This window comes from Crocuta crocuta, unplaced genomic scaffold, assembly GCF_008692635.1.
Source record: "Crocuta crocuta isolate KB4526 unplaced genomic scaffold, BGI_CrCroc_1.0 scaffold41, whole genome shotgun sequence".
Lineage (NCBI taxonomy): Eukaryota > Metazoa > Chordata > Mammalia > Carnivora > Hyaenidae > Crocuta > Crocuta crocuta.
The window spans coordinates 19,073,161-19,094,115 of NW_027529428.1; positions in this window are offsets into that span (position 1 = coordinate 19,073,161).

Below are 20,955 nucleotides of genomic sequence, written 5' to 3' on the forward strand. Positions count from 1 at the left end.
TGTGTGTGTGTGTGTGTTACAGCGAAAGCATACAGATTAACATCAGCCGATGAAAGAGCCATGTGGGGCGGGGTCCAGGGGGATACACACACTCGGCTTCCAGTTGCCGCCTCGTGGAGGGGTGACGGCTCTAACCGCCCCTACGGTGGCCTGTGGCAAGGCGCATTCAGTACTGCCAATGGGGAAGCTCGTCAGAGCTTGGGGTCCAGGGTTCTTCCTGGGGACCCAGGCACGTACATGCGCCTCCGGCCTGTGTGGCTCCTGGGCTCTAAAGCACCGTGTTAACATCTGGTGCAGCTCTAAGCCTCCCGGGAAATAAAGAGCTTATGTCCCAGCAGCTGAGGCCAAAGTCCAGACGGTTGTTTAGGCAAGCTATCTCCTTACCACGCAATAGGATGCCGACGTGTCATTTCAGGCCGACAGTAAAGGGAACCTCACTATTCTCGTTATGCAGAGACGGCGATGGTCTGATGGACGGAGAGGCAGGAGGCCGAGGGCTGCGAAGGACCCTCGTTGGCGTGCAAGTCCTCCTTGCGAGATGGCTGTGGTCCTGCATTCGCCTCTCAGCCTCCCTCAAGTTCAGGTGAGATGGTGTCTTGAGTGCTGGCCTAACGTGGCAATGGAGCCACACCACGGGCCCATCACACTAGTCAGAGAGGCTCGGAACAGCCTGATGAAACCTCGCACGCGCGACTGATGTGTAAGTGCTCGCCACGCTCACAGTTCAGTCTTCCCCTCAACACGGAGGAGTAGCGATCACTGTGTTCACCTGAATCATCGTGCCGACCCCTTTCTTTTGTGGAGTTGAGAGCAAATGTTTTGTGTGCAGATGTCCTCAGCCTCAGAGGGACAACAGGAATAGTTTTTGTAAATAAAGTGGGGCAACTGTATCCCCCACTTTATTTTTTTAAATAAGCTCTGTGCCCGACATGGAGCTCAAACTCATGACCCTGGAATGAGGAGTCACACGCCCCACAGACGGAGCCAGCCGGGCGCCCCCAGCAGCCACTAATTTAAGACTGTGGGTGGTTACCATTTGGACCAGTTAGAATCAACTGGATCCTACAAACTGTTGGCCCAAGTCTAATGAATCTGTAGCAGCTGGTTTCTGCTGCCCCAGGAAACAGGACATTGCTCTACCTCCATCGCATCTCAGCAATGATACAGTGTGCAGTGTGCACCTGTGTGTAACACATCGGTACTACAACTTGTTATTTCTGGGCAGTCACATTTTGAGTTATTATTTTTTTAATTTTTCCAATGTTTTCTAACAAATACGTGTTGCTTCTGGAATTAAAAAAATGATAACTGCCATTTTGTAAGAGACACAGAGACATATTTAATAATTTGGTGGAAACGAGACCTCGCCCTAAGCTGAGGCTTGGTTCCACAATTAATGTACAATTCTGGAAAGTGCCAGAAGACATACATTTTTAAAACAGTTTTATTTATTTATTTTGAAAGAGAGAGAGAGAGAGAGAATAAGCATGGGTAGGGGAGGGGCAGAGAAATGGAGAGAATCTCAAGCAGGCTCTTTGCTAACAGCATGGAGCCTGACTCAAGGCTCAATCTTATGAATCGTGAGACCAAGACCTGAGCCAATACCATGAGTCAGACGCTTAACAGACTGAGCCACCCAGGCATCCCTCATTTGTTTACTTGAAGTGTCTATTTCTCAGGTTTGTTCACTAAAATATTTGAAAAGACAAGTCATGCCAGTAGCAAAATGTGCCTGTTTCCCCCTACAGGGAACCAGACTTCCTGGAGAAATGGGCAAGAAATGTGCAAATGTGTAAAACTTTCCACTCATGGCTTGGGCAGGAAAGGTTCTATATGAATGTAGGATATATCATGTTCTTCCGGAAAACCGAGCCCAGATTCAGGTGCTAACTTGATGGGGTTCTTGCTGCTAAGTACAGCAGACCTCAGTCAGAGAAAGACCGGTGGTGGCCGTGGATCGAAAAGTTGGTTGTGTGTAAAATCTGGGATGACTTCTGGTCTCCACTCCAATATTTAAGGAGCTTGGACATTGTGCTTCCCATTGTTACAATGAGAAAACCAGACACTAAAAGTGACAGCTTCTCTGGGACCGTCTGGAGAACCGAGGTCGTGGGTCAGGCTACATCCTGAAATTAAAGAGACAAACCCATCTGAAAGACAGCCTGAGACCTGCTTATCTAGAGCAGAACGTGCGAGGCCCACAAACAGCTGGTAGCACTGCCGTGGTAGTTTTGACCAATCGCTGGATGCTGATTGGGAAGTAGTTCAGGGGAGAACACCCCAGGGCCCCAGGCTCAGAGTCCCACATTCAATGGGATCTCTGTCCATGAGCCCAGCTCAGTTCTCATGACAGGGATCTAAGAAAGATGACATAGGAGGAGAGCGGCTGCTGTGAAATGACCCCAGAGCCTTCTCCCCAAATGTGACTACTTACGAGAGCAAGAGCATCCCCAGAGTGCAGAGCTCCCTGGGGGACCCCTCCGCCCCCAGGGCTCTGCACGCTACGTGCTCCCTGAAGGCTGGGAGTTTGTCGTCAGCAGGCATCAAGGGTAGAGACAGGAGACGTCATGTCCGGGGCGAGGAGGAGGGCGGGGAGTGAAGAGGTGGCCCCTGAGGACGTGAGGGCCGCAGGGCCAGGCCCGCTGAGGGTCTGCACTCAGCCCGAAGACCACAGTGCGCCCTCCGTTCCCCACCCCACCACACACCAGGTTCCCGCATCCAGGGACAAGATCCAGACTGTATCTAGCAGGAGAACTCAGGACCCAAAGTCAAGGTTGAACTACCCGCCCCCCAATAAAAGAAAGAAAAGAAAAATTTAAAAACGTAAGAGAAACCTGGAGGAGATGGCAGTCTCTGACACCTCCCAGACACACACCTTCCCAGACGGATGGACACAGCCCCTCCAGCCAGACGGACACACACCTTCCCAGATGGATGGACACAGCCCCGCCAGCCAGACGGACCCCCAGCCTCCCAGACGGATGGACACAACCCTGCCAGCTGGATGGACCCAGACTTTCCCAGCCAAGGTCTATGTACCTCCATTCTATTACCTGCAAGGAGTGTCCAGCTTTCAGCCAAAACGTCATAAGGTGCACCAAAAGGCAAGAAACAACACAGTATGAAGAAGCAAACCAATAATTAGAACCAAGCTAGGTGAAGGGCACCTGGGTGGCTCAGGCTGTTAAGCCTCTGACTTCGGCTCAGCTCATGGTCTCACAGTTCATGGGTTTGAGCCCGCATCAGGCTCTGTGCTGACAGCTCAGAGCCTGGAGCCTGCTTCAGACTCTGTGTTTCCCTCTCTCTCTCTCTGCCCCCCCCGCCCCCCCTCCCCTGCCACATACACCACTTGCACTCTGTCTCTCTCTCCTTCAAAAATAAATAAACATTAAAAAGTTAAAAAAATAAACCAAGCTGGGCTATATCACAGATGTTAAGATTATGGAATTTAAAATACACAGGTTTACTGTCTTGATGATGCTAAAGGAGAAAGCAGACAGTGCAGAACAGACAGCTAATGGGAGCAGAGAGATGGAAATGCTAAGAATCAAAAGGAAATTCTAGAAGCAAGAACCACAGTTACAGAAATGAAGAGAGCCTTTCACGGGCTTATCAGCAGACCCCACGCCGCTGCGGGCAGCATCCGGGAAACGTGAAAGTGGGTCAACAGAAAATTCCCAAACTGAAATGCAAAAAAGAAAAACAATGCAAAAAAAAATCACAACTCAGAACATCCAGGAAAAGTGGGAGAATATAAAAAGGCATAGCACACATAACTGGAGAACACAAGGGTAAGAAAGAGAAGGAAGCAAAGTATTTATAATAATGGCTGAGAGCTTTCCAAAAGTAATGAAGCCATAAGAAAAAAAAAAAAAGTCCAGAAGATCACAGAACAGAAAAGAAGATACATAGCAATAACACACTAGGCCTGTCTTACTCAGCTGCAAACAAAACAAACCCAAAGAGAAACAGAAAACCCTGAAAGGATAAACAACAGCACCAACACCTTGTTTACAGAGAAGTGAGGGTAAGAGTTACTGCAGATCCAGAGAACGGGCAAGAGCAGAGTGGACTGGGGTACATACGGTTTTGAATGTTCCTTTAAGAATCTATATACTACATCCAGAAAAAAATTCTATATCCAGAAAAAATTTCCTTGAAAAGTGAAGGAAAAATACTTTCTTGAACAAACAAAATGAAGAAAATGTTGGTCTTTCTGTTGGATCATTTGCACCGGAAGCGATTGTTGATAGGGTTGCGTTAATGTCCAACACCCACGTCGTATTCTCTCTTTGCCAGAAAACCTGCCCGGCATGAAATGATGTTAGCAGTTGTTTAAAGAGAAGGGAAATGATAGAGATCACAGGCTACATGCTCATAACAAGGAGGCACGTCAGAGGAGGGATTAAAATGACTTTCCTGAATGACATCTGGCCTGTGTAGCAACATGGATGGACCTTGAGGGTNAAAATAAATAAAAATAAAGATCTTGAAAAAAATTACTTTCCTATGTTACTTACTCTTGATTTATATAAAACGTAACTACTTCTTTAAAGCAAGAGCAAGGGCAGTGCCCCCATGATTGTTACATGTATCTTAACACAGGATAAGGAAGGGGCGTCTGGGGGCTCAGTCGGCTGCTATCTGACTTTGCTCAGGTCATGAACTTGTGGTTAGTGTGTTCAGCCCAGGGTCAGGCTCTGTGCTGACAGCTCAGAGGCTGGGGTCTGCTTCGGATTCTGTGTCTCCCTCTCTGTTCCTTCTGCACTTGTGTGCTTTCTCTCTCTGTCTCTCTCCCTCTCCCTCTCTCAAACTCTGTCCCTTTCTCTCTCTCAAAGATAATAAAGATTTTTTAAAAAATACAGGATAAGAGAAAGCACTAGCAAGTCTGTCACCGTAGGTAGGAGAGGGGAATTTGAAATACACGGTAACGAATGACCCACGAGAAGCATTATTCTGCAATTTGAAGGTGGAATCAAATTATCTGGCATTGCAGACTCTGTAGTAAAAATCAGTAGCACTTTCTGAAGGCGCAAACACGGGGCACTAAGAGTGCTGAGACCCTGGAATAGACTAGAATCACAAAACGTGCTCGATTAGAACCCAAGAAGGTGGGAGAAACGGAGAAACACAGGAAACAGAGCAAGTTCAGCAGACGGACCACAGTTATGGGGACAGCAGATATCTGTCTCACTGGATTCGTACTCACTTCCACCGCAAGTTCAGCACAACTGCAGGAGCCAAATTCAATATGCAAAAGTTCATTGCTTTCCTATATTCCTACAGTGAGCAACTGGAATTTAAAATTCAAGAAGAATACTGTTGGAAAGATCACCAAAGAGTCCCGAGGTGTACGTTCAACACAATAGGTACAGGATCTCTGTGTGAAATTCTAGAAAACACTGATGAGGGAGATCAAAGAAGATATAAATAAATGAGGGAGATATTCCTTGTCCGTGCATCACAAGACTGATGTGAAGATGTCCTTTCTTCTTTACTTATTATGCAGGTTCAACAAAATCATATTCAAATGCCCAGCAAGCCGTTTTGCATAAATCCATGAACAGAGATTTTAAAATCTCTATGAAACGGTGAAGGACCTATGACAGCCAACATAAGACTGACGCAGAAGAACAAAGTTAGAGCCCCTACTGCCTGACTTGGAGATTTACTAGAGCTGCCGCACTTAATCCAGACAGTGTACTCTTGGTGAAAGGATGGGCGCGTGCATCAACAGAACAAAACGGAGGAAGCTGAAACAGACTCACATAAACAGAGACAACACATTTTTTAAAAAAATTTTAATGTTTATTTACTTTTGAGAGAGAAACAGAGCACCAGTGAGGGAGGGGCAGAGAGAGAGGGAGACACAGAATCCGAAGCAGCTCCAGGCTCTGAGCTGTCAGCACAGAGCCCGACGCGGGGCTGGAACCCAGGAACCATGAGATCATGACCTGAGGCAAAGTCGGACGCTTAACCGACTGAACCACCCAGGCGCGCCAGTCACACAGTTTTGACAAAAACAGAAGATGGTTTATCTTTTCAGCAACTTAATGTAGGAATGAATGAGTCAGCAATTAGTGTAGGAACAAAAGAATCAGCAAATGAGTGTAAAGACTCATTTACTCAAAAAATGAACTAGACACAGATCTTACGCCTTTCACAAAACGTAACTTAAAATGGGTAATAGACCTAAATTTAAAAGACATCATTATTAAACTTTGAGAAGAAAACAGGAGAAAAATCTATGTTAACTTGGTTTCGGTAATACTTTCTTAGACACAACACCATAAATTGGACATTACAAAACTGTAAACTTTTGCGACACACACCCTGTTAAGAATGAAAGGATTCCACACTGGGAGAAAATGTTCGCAAACTACACATCTGATAAAGGACTTGTATATAAAATACACAAAGAACTCATATATATTGATAGTAACAAACGGCCCAATTAGAATGGGCAATTCTAATTGTGATTAGAATGGGCGATTCTGAACAGACATCGCAGCAAAGAAGCTGCAGAGATGGTAAACAAGGGTCCAAGAAGGTGTCCAACCTCATTTGTCATCAAGAAATTGCAGATTCAAACAGCAATGAGATACCTTTTAGGAGGACCAAAATCCAAAGCTTGACAAGACCCATTGCTGAAAAGGAGGCAGGGCAACGGGCTCCCGATCAGTGCTGATGACAAATGGCACAGCCACATTGGAACACCGCTTTGTGGCTTCTTACAACACTAGACATAATCTATCACACATTCCAAAAGAATTGTGTTTGTGAGTATTTATCCAACGGATGTGAAATCTTAGGTGCACACAATGACTGCATACAAATGTTTCCAGTGGCTTTATTCATAATTGCCCCACATTGGAAGCAACCTCGATGCCTTTCAATAGGTGAATGTGTACACAAACCTGGGCACACCCACATCATGGAATACTATCCCCTGAGGAAAAGGAATGAGTTGTTAGGCACATAAAAACACGGATGTAGTTTTAAACGCATATCGCTAAGTGAAAGAAGCCAGTCTGAAACAGCCATAAATGGTGTGATTCCAATTCCATGACACTGTGGAAAAGGGGAAGCGTAGAGATAATACACAGATCAGTCGTTTCCACGGTGCGAGGGTGATGGAACCAGTTAGGTGAATCACACGGAAGTTTTCAAGGCAATTAAATGATTCCACGGAAAGAGTGTCCACCACTATCATGGGGTTGCAAGACACTGCATTTGTCATAACACCTGGAACTTAATGGCACAAAGAACTAAAATTAATGTATCAGGGTTTTAAATCATTTGGAAGTTTGGAAGATCCAGGTCTTAGGGCAAGATGTAGGTTGTGAGAAAGAATCTACCTGCGTCGCTAATGTATTAGAATCACCTTACTGAAGGGGTGAGAAAACACGCTAGCCCCTCGTAAGGTGGGACCGAGTGGGGTGAATGGATATCGCGCCTTAGTCGGTCAAATCTTTCCCCATGAGAGTGTGGGCTTAGAATTCTGATACTTCTGTATGTTCCCACTGGAAATGACCAACTAAGCAAATTGATGGCAGACGGTGGGAGTCAGATGTTTCCCGGTGGGAGCGGGAAGTTGCAGAAAAGCAAAGCAAACGAGGGATGCACGTGACAGCAGACCGGGTGCAGAAACCTCCATAGGACTCACATTTGGCTCAGTGTAGATGCGGACGGACGCGTACAAAAGTGCACATGCAGGCACGTACGCACACGGGCTAGTGCACACGCACCTATTCCCTTGCTCTGTCAGCTGGGAGTGAGCAGAAGCAATGACATCCCAAAAAGCAGTGAGGACACCAGTATCAAATCGCAGTTTCATCCCAGAAAGGTACCAGGACCCCAGGGTGAAATGGGCGGTTCCAGGGCCGGTGAAATGAAGTGAGCCGGGAGCATCTTGGAGGGCCGTGAAGTAAGGAAGCACCCCCAAATGTATATTATACATTATAGTATATTATAAAACAAAAAAGCTTGTTTTAAAAATAAATCATGACAAAGCGATCTTTGAAAAAACTCTCACTATTTGCCCATGGATAACTGCTAAGACACCACCTCACTGCTCTAAAAATGTAAATTAATTGGAAAGAATGAACCATTTATCTGTTTTTCAACCTAGCCGACTGCTACATAATAAAAGGTTCTCTCTACACAGAATTCTGGAGAACCCATGCGGAAGAAGTCATGGAATGAGGAAACAATCCTGTAACCTTCCCTGGACTAAAATCACTCGGGGGCTCATGGCCGTGAAATTTATATCGGAAAGATCACCTGACACAGCAATGCTCTCGTGAATCTTAGAATTCCTGCAAGGGAGATGATGTGAAATCAAACCCCTCGTCATGCAATGCGACGGGATGCTCCCAATACCGTCTGTGAAGTAGTGTGGAAAAAACTAATTTGAATGTAATCATCAGCCCGTGTCCTGCATCCCCAGTTACAGGACACACGACGAGAAAGAGGAGCGTGCCTAATGGTGCCACAAAGAAGCGCTTTATCGAAGTCGGAATGTGAGGGTTCTTTGGGGTAAAGGGTTCAGATCCTGCCCACCTCCCCCAAGTAGCCAAGGGGAAAATCTAAGAAGATATAAGAGCCAAATACAATTTATGGGTATTGCCTGGATTCTAATTCAAATAATTCCGCTGTGAAAAGATACGGGGATAATCAAGGACTTTTGAATATGGACTGTATATAAGGCAACGTGAAGAAATATTTTAATTTAAAAAGTGCTAATGTCATGATAACTACATAAAGAGAAAGTAGGTGGTCGCGGTGCATGATGAGATATTTACAGCTGAAATGGCATGATGCCCGGGGTGTGCTCTGAAATATTCCCCAAGTCACAAAATGGAAGGGGAAAATGAGGGCAAGAGCCTGTCCACGGGCTGATCCGATAGTTGCTGAAGACGATGATGGGTGCAGGGAGGGCCGTTACCCCCCAACACCAGCTTGGATATGTTCCAAGTTTTCCATAGTACAGAAGGGTTAAAATGACCTCCAAAGCAGCTTTAATTATGTTCATGTTATGTTCTCTAGGGGAAAAAAGGATGAAAAAACATCCTTAGCATTTATAAAGTTAATATTGTGACCAATGAGGTTTTTTTTTAAATAGTTTATTGTCATGTTGGTTTCCATATAACACCCAGTGCTCATCCCCGCAAGTGACCAGTGAGTCTTCTAAAGTGGCAACGTTTTTTCTAAAAACAACTGGGCCACGGAAAACCAGCGATCAGCCCGTGGTCGCGCTGTGCTAACACAGAGAGTAGGACCCAAGAGGGAAGGAAAGGCTGAAGCGAACAGAGGGCAAAAGCAAAGCAGGAGAGAACGAAGGGGAGAGGGGGGAGGGCACAAAACTACCGGCGAAGTTTTTGCTGGGAAAGTGATGACTCCAGCAGTAAATAGTACATCTATATTTAAATCTTCCGAAGTCATTATTTTGCCTAGCAGCCTCTTAGCAAGAAAGTCTTGCAAAACTACGATTTCATTTGATTATTTTCTTGATGAATCTTACTCGGTAGAAGGCGCATGGGGCTGATGCTAAGAATAACCACGCCACGTGCCCCACGCCAGCCACCAGCCGGCAGCCACCAACCACGTGGCAGAAATGTCTTCAAATGATGCGTCGAAAGAGTAGTTCTCACAACTTTGGCCCAGATCTGATTGGAAAGACGGATGTGGGAATTTAACACAAGTGTAGAAGCAGCAAGACTCTCTGTCTGCAAAGGGCCCGCACCCGCTGTGCTGTGAGGGCCGCTCGTTAGCCAGCGCCCTGCAGGCTCCGTGGCCTCTGGAAGCTGGACCTCAGGAGACGCTGGCAAATTTGTGGCCAGTATGGATTGATCTGCAAAATGAACCTGCAAAACATTTCATTTGCAGAAGTAAATTTTTACTTTTTACTTTTTTTTACCTTCCTTCCCTCTTTCCTTCACTCCCTTGCCTACTCTTCTCTCTGCTTTTCTTTATGTATCCGTGCTGCATAATCGCTGCATAAATATCATGACGATGAAAGAGGTCTGTTCTGTTCAGAATGCAGCGAGTTCTCCTGGACCGTGTCATGCTGTGTGGACCTGCTTCCCTCTCCCAGTGAAGCCATACAATGTTACAGGGCAGGGGGTGCTGGAGCCTGAGAGCCCCGTACACAGGAGGGCTGGTGTCCCTGCCCTCCTTTGTAGTTACCCTGGAGATCTTGAATTCATGGGAGCACATCCTTTTCTGAGTTGTTCTGGGGTGGGCATTAGTCACACTTGACCTTGCGCCTTGTCTGGGCTGCGTCCTACTCTGGGCTGGAAACCCGACACCTGCAGCGTCCATCCCTTGGGGACTGTCCCCGCCCTCCCCTGGCTGCCTCCCGCTGCTACTGCTCCCCCTGCAGGCAGAACAGGTGGCCGGAAGGTGGTCGGGTCCCCCTGTAAGGAGCCCTCAGAGCCCCCCACCCCGAGGCTGTGTGTGTGTTTCCTTCTCACTTACATTCCACTTGCCTGAATTTCTATTTATTGCTCAAGATGCTTCAGCCCTTCCTTCCCTTTTCCTCCCTTTTTCTCACTGGACAAAGTCGCCGGCATGGAACCCCGGGGGTGTTCTGGTGTCCTGCTGTCGCTCCTGGAGAATGGCGAGGGTGTAAGAGGCCACGACGCTCTCTTTGCACCCGCACCTGGCCCCGGGCTCCTGGAAGGCTCTGTCCACACCCTCCTCCACCCTCTGCAAAGAGCCTCCGTTGGAGCACAGGGCGAAGTGCGGTGCGGAGACAGAGGCACTCGCACTCCACCTGTGGGTCAGAGAACTTTTAGACCATCATTTTTTCTTGTTTGATAGTCGGCCACCAGCCATCAAACCATTTACCTGGAGCAGGTGTATTTTTCGCCATGGTTCCTCATGATGCCTTTCCTCCCTCCCCTCTTCCGTACAGAAGGGATCTCATGGCCACCTCTGCCTTGTAGATTTAAGTCTGAAACAGACAATGCTTTCGTGAATTCCTCGAGGCTCATGGCCGGGTGGCAGCTTGAGACATGTGCAAAAGCCAGTGTGCACACGGCAGCCTGGAGCCTTCTGTGGGGCCCAGGGGCCCCTTTTTAAAGAGCAGATTGTGAGTGTGTTTATTTCTAGCCATCCTGGAGCAGCAGCGATGGCTTCGAAAGGTCACTCTTAGACTTTTGGTAGGCACTTTTTAAAAAGTCAAATCCTGGGTCACCCGAGTGGCTCAGACCATTGAGCATCCGACTTCAGCTCAGGTCATGATCTCGTGGTTTATGAGTTTGAGCCCCGCGTTGGGCTCTGTGCTGATAGCTCGAAGCCTGGAGCCTGCTTCAGATCCTCTGTCCCCCTCTCCCTCTGCCCCTCTCCTGCTCGTGCTCGCTCGCTCTCAAAAATAAATAAAACATTTAAAAAATTAAAAAAACAAAAAAAGCAAATACATTTGCCTCCATTCAGTGTCACCTGAAGGTCACAGAGTTGAGTTGGAGGAAAAGCTAGGTTGGCCGGGACTCTTCTGAGCTCCGCTCACTCAACAACACACTCTGAAAATGAGCCCCGCCCCTTCCTTGTCCCGCTGGCCTGTGGATGCATGTCCACCGAAGGAGGTACAGGAATGCGTGGGCAGTTCATAGGGAGGCCCTTGGCGGCTGGGGCGGGAGGCTGGCCTTCCTGCCTTTGGCGGAATGGAGACAGCCTGTGGTTAACCAAGAGCACAGCCTTACCTTCAAGCAGCTACTCAGCTGCTCTTTCCTCCAGCTCTTTGCCTTTCTTCTGCAGTGAGCTATAAAGCGGTATTTCCCAGTCTGCCACCTTATTGTTGTTTCACTACATCTGATGACACCACCATGGCTGATGGGCTTCTGACTGGCCGGCACTATTTCAGAGACTTTACCAGCACAACCTCACATCACAACTGCAACAGCCCTACAGATGGGTGTTGTGTGTTTGGTCATGAGGGGGCCCGGCGGCAAGCAATCAGGTCACCGGTCTGGGTCCACCCAGCTCGCAGGGGAGCTGCGTGCGAGCCTGACTTCTGAGACCACGACTTCCCCCTCTGGGCTCCATTCCCAGAAGTCACAGCCCTGAGGACAGCGCTGCACAGGACAGCGCAGTGTCAATGCAGGGAACAGGGTGGGATCGAGGGACTCAGGGGTCCCGGCCCTGCAGCACCAGGTGCATGGGCCACCACCGTGGCTCCCACGCCTGCTTTTCCTGGACTAGAAGAGGCACGATGTGACCATTTTGCAGGGTCATGTCACAAACTCCAGCCATGATCTCTATGTGGTGTCTGATTGTGCCCTGCGTCTCCCCAATATTGGCTTATTGACTCTCTCTTTGTATGGAATTGATACTGTCTATATTTTATAAAATACACAAATTCCCCACCAAAACATTATGACACATGTTCTCCATATGCTATACAATGGCAGGTTCACACCTGTATGAATATAGTCGGCAGGAAATATCTTCATATATGTTTTCAGGATAATATTAGAAGTTTAATGATAGTCAAAAAGTGGAGATATATTCGTGTTTTCAGATTGTCTGACCTAAACAATGAATCATCGACCCGCAGCTCTGGTTATTATTAACCACCTGCAGCCCCTTCCTTCAGCCAGATTTCTAGCGAGTGGGAGCCGGGGGCCTGTTTCTCAAGGATGAGTCACTTCTAAGCACTGGAGGAAGTTGGCCTCAGCTCTTTCCTCATCCATGCAGGTAGGAGCCTGTGGCATCTGATGTGTCTTGTCGCCCTGCCTTTTGACAGCCTTCTTGTTAAATAGGAAAGGAAAGCACAGTGGTGTCGGCCACAAGGAACGAAAACGAGGCGCTCTGTTATGGGATGACCCCCAAAGAGAAGTCAAGATCCTAACCCCAGTACCTATGAACGTGACCTTATCTGGGATAAGAATCTTTCTTACAAATGACCGAGTTAAGATAAGGGCCTTAAGGATGGCCCTAATCCAATAAGACTGGTGTCCTTCTAGAAAGAGGAAACTTGAGCAGAGACTCAGACCTGTGCACAGGGAGACGTCCCGTGAATGAGAAGGCAGGGGTCACATTACAGAACGCCGAGGGTTCCCAGCAATCACCAGGAGCAGATTCTCTCCCACGTCCTCAGCAGGCACCAGCCCTGATGACCCCTTGCCTTCAGACCTGCGGCTTCCGGGACGTGAGAGGGCACACTGCTGTTGTTTACGCCGCCCTGGGGGTAATACTTTGTTCGGCAGCCCCAGACGCTAACTAATGGTTCTTGACAATGAGTGAATCTTCCTTCACTGTATTTTTTATGTTTTTGGAAAATAAAATAGTTACGTGAATGTGTGTGTATGTAATTCGGATTAGGATCAACCATTTGAAATTTCTATTTATGAGGCGCCTGGGTGGCTCAGTCAGTTAAGTGTCAGACTCTTGGTTTCAACTCAGGTCATGATCTCGTGGTTTTGTGAGTTTGAGCCCCACGTTGGGCTCCATGCTGACAAGTGTGGAGCCTGCCTGGGATTCCTTCCTCCTCTCTCTGCCCCGCCTCCACTCATGCCGTCTCTGTCTCTATCAAAATAAATAAATAAACTTTTAAAATATTTTAAAAAGTCTTTTTAAATATTTTTTATTTATTTCTGAGACAGAGAGAGAGAACGTGAGCAGGGGAGGGTCAGAGAGAGAGAGAGAGACACAGAATCTGAAACAGGCTCCAGGCTCCGAGCTGTCAGCACAGAGCCCGACGCGGGGCTTGAATCCACGAACCATGAGATCATGACCTGAGCCGAAGTCGAACGCTTAACCGACTGAGCCCCCCAGGTGCCCCTAAAAACTTTTTTTAATGTTTATTTATTTTGAGAGAGAGAGAGAGGGAACGAGTGGGAGAGAGGCAGAGGGAGGGGGAGACACAGAATCCAATGCAGTTCCAGGCTCCAAGCTGTCAGCACAGAGCCTGATGTGGGGCTGGAATTCACGGACCATGAGATCATGACCTGAGCCGAAGGATGGAAGTTGGATGCTTAACCAGCTGAGCCACCCAGCCATCCCAAAATAAACTTTAAAAAAATTGAAATTGCTATTTATGTAGCTCAAAACTGAGTATCAGCAATTTCATGTAGTTCAATCCTATAAATGGCAGGCAGACATCATTATTCTAGGTGCTGATGATGCTTGGCGCACCCATGGTTCTGAGAACAGCTCTTAGTCCCATCAGAGTCGAGTCCCGCACTTTGGTCTAGAGTTTGGGAATCATTACTCTAAGGGCAGAGACAGCTAGAAGATGACACATCCGCAAATCTGTTTGCCTTTCCTGCCATTTCCTCAGAGAGCATTTAAATGATCAATACAGTTGGGAAAGAAAAAAGGAGCAAGCTTCACAGCAATGCTTTACAAGCAACCATTTCTATGTCCCTCCAACTTAGCAGGATAGAAAAAAAAAAAAGCTAAAAACGAGTGGAAAAAAGAAAAGAAGGAGAAGGAGGAGAAAAAGCAGAAGGGAGGAAGGAAGGAGAGAAGGTAGGAAGGAGGGAGGAGGGAGGGGCGTAGGAAGGAGGGGGGAGGGAGGGAAGGAGGGAGGGAGGGAGGAAACTCTCAAAGAGAAAACTTCAATATGACAGTTTTTGTGTTTCCCCCGGACATGCTGTCTCCTGAGATATCTTGAAAACAGGCGTAGGGTCTCCAGATAATGATAACTGATATCACTGCCTCGTCGACAGCGATACAGGAAACCATTCGCCCTGCTGCTGCTATTGAATGCGAGCCATTTCACTAGTGCAATAGCCTAAAACTGCAATGATTAAATCCTTGGCCCTGATCTCCTCTTTAATACCATCAGAGAGAGGTCTTCTTTAGCTTTAGGATTAAAGTCTTTCTATCTTATTTGTCACTGTTAGACCCAGAAAAAGCAGCATCGTTCTTTGATTTATTTCCCGGATGCATTTCTAATATAATGGAAAGACCCTGTTTATCATGACTCGTTTTAACCTGAACCCTGGGCTCGTTTCTAGCCAGAACTTCACAGAGCAAAGCGTAATCCTTACTTAGAAAAAAAGTGATGACTTTGGGACCCAGCGGACCTCACAGGCAAAGTAAGCATCTCGCACAAATATCGTTAAAAATAAAGTGCGGTGTGATTCCACATATGTTCACTTTTATTGTTGTAGTTGTTCACAGACTATTTAAAGAGCTCTTTCAGGTTCACAGCAAACTTGTGCGCCAAGTGCAGCGGTTCCCCGTGAGCCTCCTGCCTCCTCCAGCCTCCCTGACCCCAGCCCTCCCGCATCCAAGTCCCCGCCAGACGGTGCATTTGTTACATTCAGTCAACCTACATTGACACGTCACCGTGGAAGTCTACAGTTTACATCGGGGGTCGCTCTTGGCGGTGTGTGTCCTATGGGTTTGGACACCTTTATCAAGATACATAGCCACCATTCCAGCGTCCGACAGAACATTTCCCCTGCGCTGGACATTCTCTGTGCTCTGCGTCTGCAACCCTCCCTCCCTGTCAGCCCTCATGACCCCTGAATTTCTCCTGTGTCTGTAGTTTTACCTTTTCCAGAATGTCATCGAGCTGGAATCATATCGCCTGTAGCCTTCTCAGATTGGCCCTTTCCCTTCATTGTGAGCATTTAAGGTTCCTCCATGCCTTGTCATAGATTTAGAGCTCATTTCTTTTTTTAGCCGTGAACATTATTCCATCGCCTTGATGGACCACAGTTCCATTCACCTACGGAAGGACATTTTGGTCACTCCCAAAGGCAGACCATTATGGGAAAAGCTGCTATAAACATCGTCTGCAGTATTGTGTGGACATACATGTTACCTTTTGAAGAAAAATAGATAAAATCCTTTAGCTCTATGTTATAAGACACATTGCAGTTAAGTGGTACAACATGGATAGGTAGAGAGTAACATGGGGGCACCTTTGCTGAACCATTGACTCACGTGAATCAAGTTCATTGACTATATAAAAATACAAAGAGTTATAAGTGTATGTAAAAGAAGAAACAGTAGAACAAAGAGCAAAACACACACACACAAAACCCTCATGGGTCATGATTTAAGGGACCATCTTTTTCAGAACTTCTGCCTTTCTGGCACCAATGTATTTCAGGTAAGCAGAGAGTGGACGTTGATGGGGGGCAGTTTTTCTACAGGGGAATTGCAGATAAGAATTGTGGAAGAAATTATATGGGGAGAGTCACCATCTTGCCATCCGGCATTGAGGTGCTGGTCACCCGACACTGACGAGAGCCCCAGATGAGGCTTGATGAAGGACTAGATGCCACCACCCCATTCACACGTGGGCTTGGACATCCCTTAAATGAGAAGATGAGCTAGACGCCTACCCGATGCGGTGCAGCCTTACTCTACCTCACCTGGAAGGCATTCTTGGCAGAAGTACTGAGTCTGGATCTAATAAAAACCTCCAGATAGTTTCCAGTGACAGGCTGCACAGGGGACAGGGGAAAAATTTAAATGATGACCTGAGGAAAAGGTACATCCAGAATTCACGATATCAGAATTCACAATAACAGCTGACCCTGTTATTCAGCAAATCAACCTCATAAAAGGAGGGAGGATAAAGAAGCTCAGTTAAAGACTCAAGAGGTTAAACCAAAGGCAATGTGTGTGACTTTTTTTGGCTCATTTGTTGTCATTTTAGTCCAGATTTGAGAAAAAGAAGGGTGCCTGGGTGGCTCAGTTGATTGAGTATCCAACTTCAGCTCATGTCGTGATCTCACGGTTCGTGAACTCGAGCCCCGCATCGGGCTCTATGCTGACAGCTCAGAGCCTGGAGCCTACTTCAGATTCTGCATCTCCCTCTCTCTCTTCCCCTCCCTTGCTCACACTCTATCTCAAAAATAAATAAACAATAAAAAATGAAAAAAGAAACATACGTAGGAAGATAGTTTTGATATGAAGTCTTTTGAGATATTTGTATACCGAGCAATAATTATAAGTTGCTCAGAAATACTTATTAATCTTAAATGTTGTAAAGGCATTGAAATTACGCTTTTGAAGACTTTTTTTGGCTTTTGAAATACAAGGTGAAGTATGGCAGTAGTGAATGACACAAGGTCTTGGCTTTGCTTTAAACGTCAACAATAATAAATGAACAAAATAGGGGTAAATGAAGCAGATGCCACCAAATCTTGACTGCCATTGGGTCTGGAGGTGTATGTGTGAAAATTTTCACCATAGCAACCATATATGGTGTATGGGATGTAGAAAAGCTCTAAATACACTGAACCTGAAAAAAATAATACCTTAGTTCCCATTGAAAAAATTCTCCTAAACATGCTCAGATGAGCTATTGAATTCCCCCACCCCCGTGCTGCCCTGAGTTCCCTGATGGAATGACCCTGGGCTTGATACCACAACCATGGGATTGTGACCTGAGCTGAAATTAAGAGTCGAACACTCAACTGCCTGAGCCACCCAGCCCCCCTTCTTTAAATGTTTGGTAAAATTGCCGGTTAGGCCATTTAATCCTAGGCTTTTCTTCATTGTGAGATATTTGATTACTAATTCAGTTGTCTTACTAGTAATTGCTCTATTGAGATTTTCTATTTCTTTCTGATTCTTGGTAAATTGTATATTTCTTTTTTTTTTTTAATTTTTTTTTAATGTTCTATTTATTTCTAGGAGAGAGAGAGAGACAGTGTGAGCAGGGGAGGGCCAGAGAGAGAGGGAGTCACAGACTGAAACAGGCTCCAGGCTCCGAGCTGGCAGTCAGCACAGAGCCCGACGCGGGGCTCGAACCCACGAATCGCGAGATCATGAGCTAAGCGAAAGTCGGACACTTAACCGACTAAGCCACCCAGGCGCCCCGGTAAATTGTATATTTCTAAGAATTTTTCCATTTCTTCCAGGGCATCCAGTGGTTGGCATAAAGTTGTTCATAGTAGCCTCTTATGGTCTTTTGAGTTTATGCGATACCAGTTGTAATGCCTCCTTATCCATTTATAATTTTATTGAATTGAGTCTTTTCTCTTTTTTCCTTGGTTGGTGTAGTTAAGGGCCTATCAAGTTTGTTTATCTTTACACATAACCAACCTTCCTTTGGTTAATATTTTTCTACTGCTCTTCTGTTCCCTTTGTGATTGATTTCCCTTCTAATCTTTATTATTTCCTTTCCTCTGCCAACTTTGGGCTTAGTTTTTTCTCCTTTTTCTAGTTCATTAAGGAGTAGAGAGAGACATTGTTTATTTGGTGTAACTCTTGCTTCTTAACATAGGCATTTATTGCTATGAACTTGCTTCTCAGCACTGCTCTCCCTGCATCCTACATGTTTTGTATGTTGTGTTTCTAATTTGTGGGTCTCAAGATACTTTCTTATCTCCCATTTAATTTATTTATTGATCCACTGGTTTTTCAGTACAGTCTATCTATGTATCTATCATTTATCTACTTAATTTTTTTTGTTGAAATTTGTAAAATTTTAAAATTTTAAGAATTTTCTGGTTTTCCTCTTGCTTCTTGACGTCTACTTTCCTGCCAGGGTGGTCAGAGAAAATGCTTGGTGTGAGATCAGTCTTCTTGAATTTGCTAAAGTTTCTTTTGTGGAAACATATGGTCTCTCATAGAAAACGTTTCCTGTGTACTTGAGAAGAATGTGTATTCTGCCAGTGCATAGAATGTTCTGTGTATGTCTACTAGGTCCATGTGATCTGGGGTGTAGTTCAAATCTTCTGTTTCCTTAATGATTGTCTGTTTGGATGCTGCGAGTGGGGTGTTAAAGTCTCCAACTGTTATTGCATTACTGTTTATTTCTCCTTTAGCTCTGTTAGTTTTTGCTTTCTACATTATATGCTCCAATGTTGGGCACATAAATTCTTAAAATTGTTATTGGTGTAATGACTCCTTTATTATTATATAGTGACCTTCCTTATCTCTTTTTACCATTTTTAGTTTAAAGTCTATTTGCCTGATGTAAATATATGTACCCATGCTGATGTTTGGTTACCATTTGCTTGAAGTGTCTTTTTCCATCCCTTCACTCTCAGTTTGCCTATGTCTTTAAGATTAAGGTAAGTCTCTGGTAGGCATTGTATTTAGATCTTTAAAAATCATTCAGTTATTCTATGTCTTTACATATATGTATATATAATATTTATTTTTGAGAGAGATAGAGCACAAGTGGGGGTGAGGCAGAGAGAGGAGACACAGAATCCAAAGCAGGCTCCAGGCTCTGAGCTGTCAGCACAGAGCCCGACAAGGGGCTCGAACCCACGAACCGTGTGATCATGACCTGAGCCGAAGTCAGGCATTTAACCAACTGAGCCACCCAGGTGCCCCAATCTTACTATATTTGTAGAGCTTAACACTCTGCTGTATGCAAGGTGGTTTTACTTGACAAAAAAACACGTGAGGGGAAGGGACAGGAGAAGACATGAAGATTTTCTGAATAAGGAAATGGTAGGTCCTCTGCAAATATGCCCTGGCCGACTGAGGATCCCGCTGCGCCCATCAGAGTCATAAGTGAGTGCTCATTGAGGGTGGCTATATCGAGTCTGAATGTCCTTTCAAAGCCCATGTAGACGCATGCCCCTCGGAGATTTCACTGTCCCCGAGGATTGGGGGACAGAGGAAGGTGTGCTCCAACGGGCTCCTCGGGTGGCTGTCCATTGTTCAGGCTCCTCCACCTCATCACCAACAACTAGCTGAGACCATCATGGATGTGTAGACCTGCGGGGACCTCAGGGAGTGTTCCGTGTTTCCCAAATTGGCGAAAAGGAAGCACGTCCCCACGCAGATGCCTGGGCCCTTGCCTGGAAATTCTGACGAAGGTGGTCTTCGGGTCGGGGCTCGGCCATGGGTTCTCTGACTCATAGGTGGGTTTACGACGTGGGGATGGGGCCTCACCCCCACTGCCATTGCAAGTGACACCGTGGACACCAGCGTTAGCCCCTGAGGGACAGATGCGTGCCTCCTGGTATTCCTGCGTCTCAGGACTGCGTGACGAGGAAGGTGGCTCCGCTGTGCCAACGCTCGGCAAGATTTGTTGTGTCACTGTGATTACAGGGTGAGCGCGGCTCCGCCCCCAGTGCAAAGAAAGGCGTCAGAGTCCCCTCTGAGGCAATTGTTGCCCATTAGGGAAATGCTAGGTTTCTTCTAATGGAGGATGGAGCGCCACAGCGTGTAATTCCTGTAGCTGCGACACACGGATGGAGATGTTTCCTCTTTCTCTTCTGCTTACGTGAGCTCACATTTCTTCTTCTCGGGAAGCTGAACGACCACACAGTCTTCTGGTCTCATCCCCTTCCTAACACTTAGTGACACTTCCGTGGGAGGCTTACCCAGGGGTTACATTTAGTTACACGAAAAGACAAATATGCTGTTGTTGTTTTTCTGAATTGTTATCCCCGAAACCTTTAAGTGGTATGGCGTAGTCCAGCTCTAGAGGTTCTGTAGAAGCGATCTGAAAATTTTCCATCTAAACCTTTTAGTTTGTGGGTAATTACAGTTCTGTGGTTGCAGAAGAAATGTTCACCTGCACGGCAGCGTTTCTCTGCATCTCTGCACTTTCTATTTTCCTACGCACTCTCAGAGCATTACCCCCCACAAAGACGCAGGCCCATTATCTTCACACAGACGCTTCCAGAAAATAACCAATCAACATGGGAAATGTTGTCAAAAGCTTAGAAATAACAAGTAAAACCAGTGAGTCACCGCGGTAGCGGTTGGTAAGAGTTTATCGCGCACACCCCAGAAACGCAGTTTGCGAAGCGGGAGCACTCAAACCGGAACGTGGAATGAGGCTCGGGGGCAGATTGTTGCAAAGCAGCTCATATGGCGAGAAGGCAGCGGCTGTGTGTCCTTTGCAGAGATTGGTCCTAATGTTAGAATGCTCTCAAATAATATGGAATTGGTCACTGGTGACCTTGGGAAACAGTTCACGTTTTGCTTGTGACTTCCAGAGGCGCGTGCAAAGGAATGGTCCGGGTCAAGTTAGCCTTGCCAGATACGCTAAATGAGGCTTTATTTGCATGA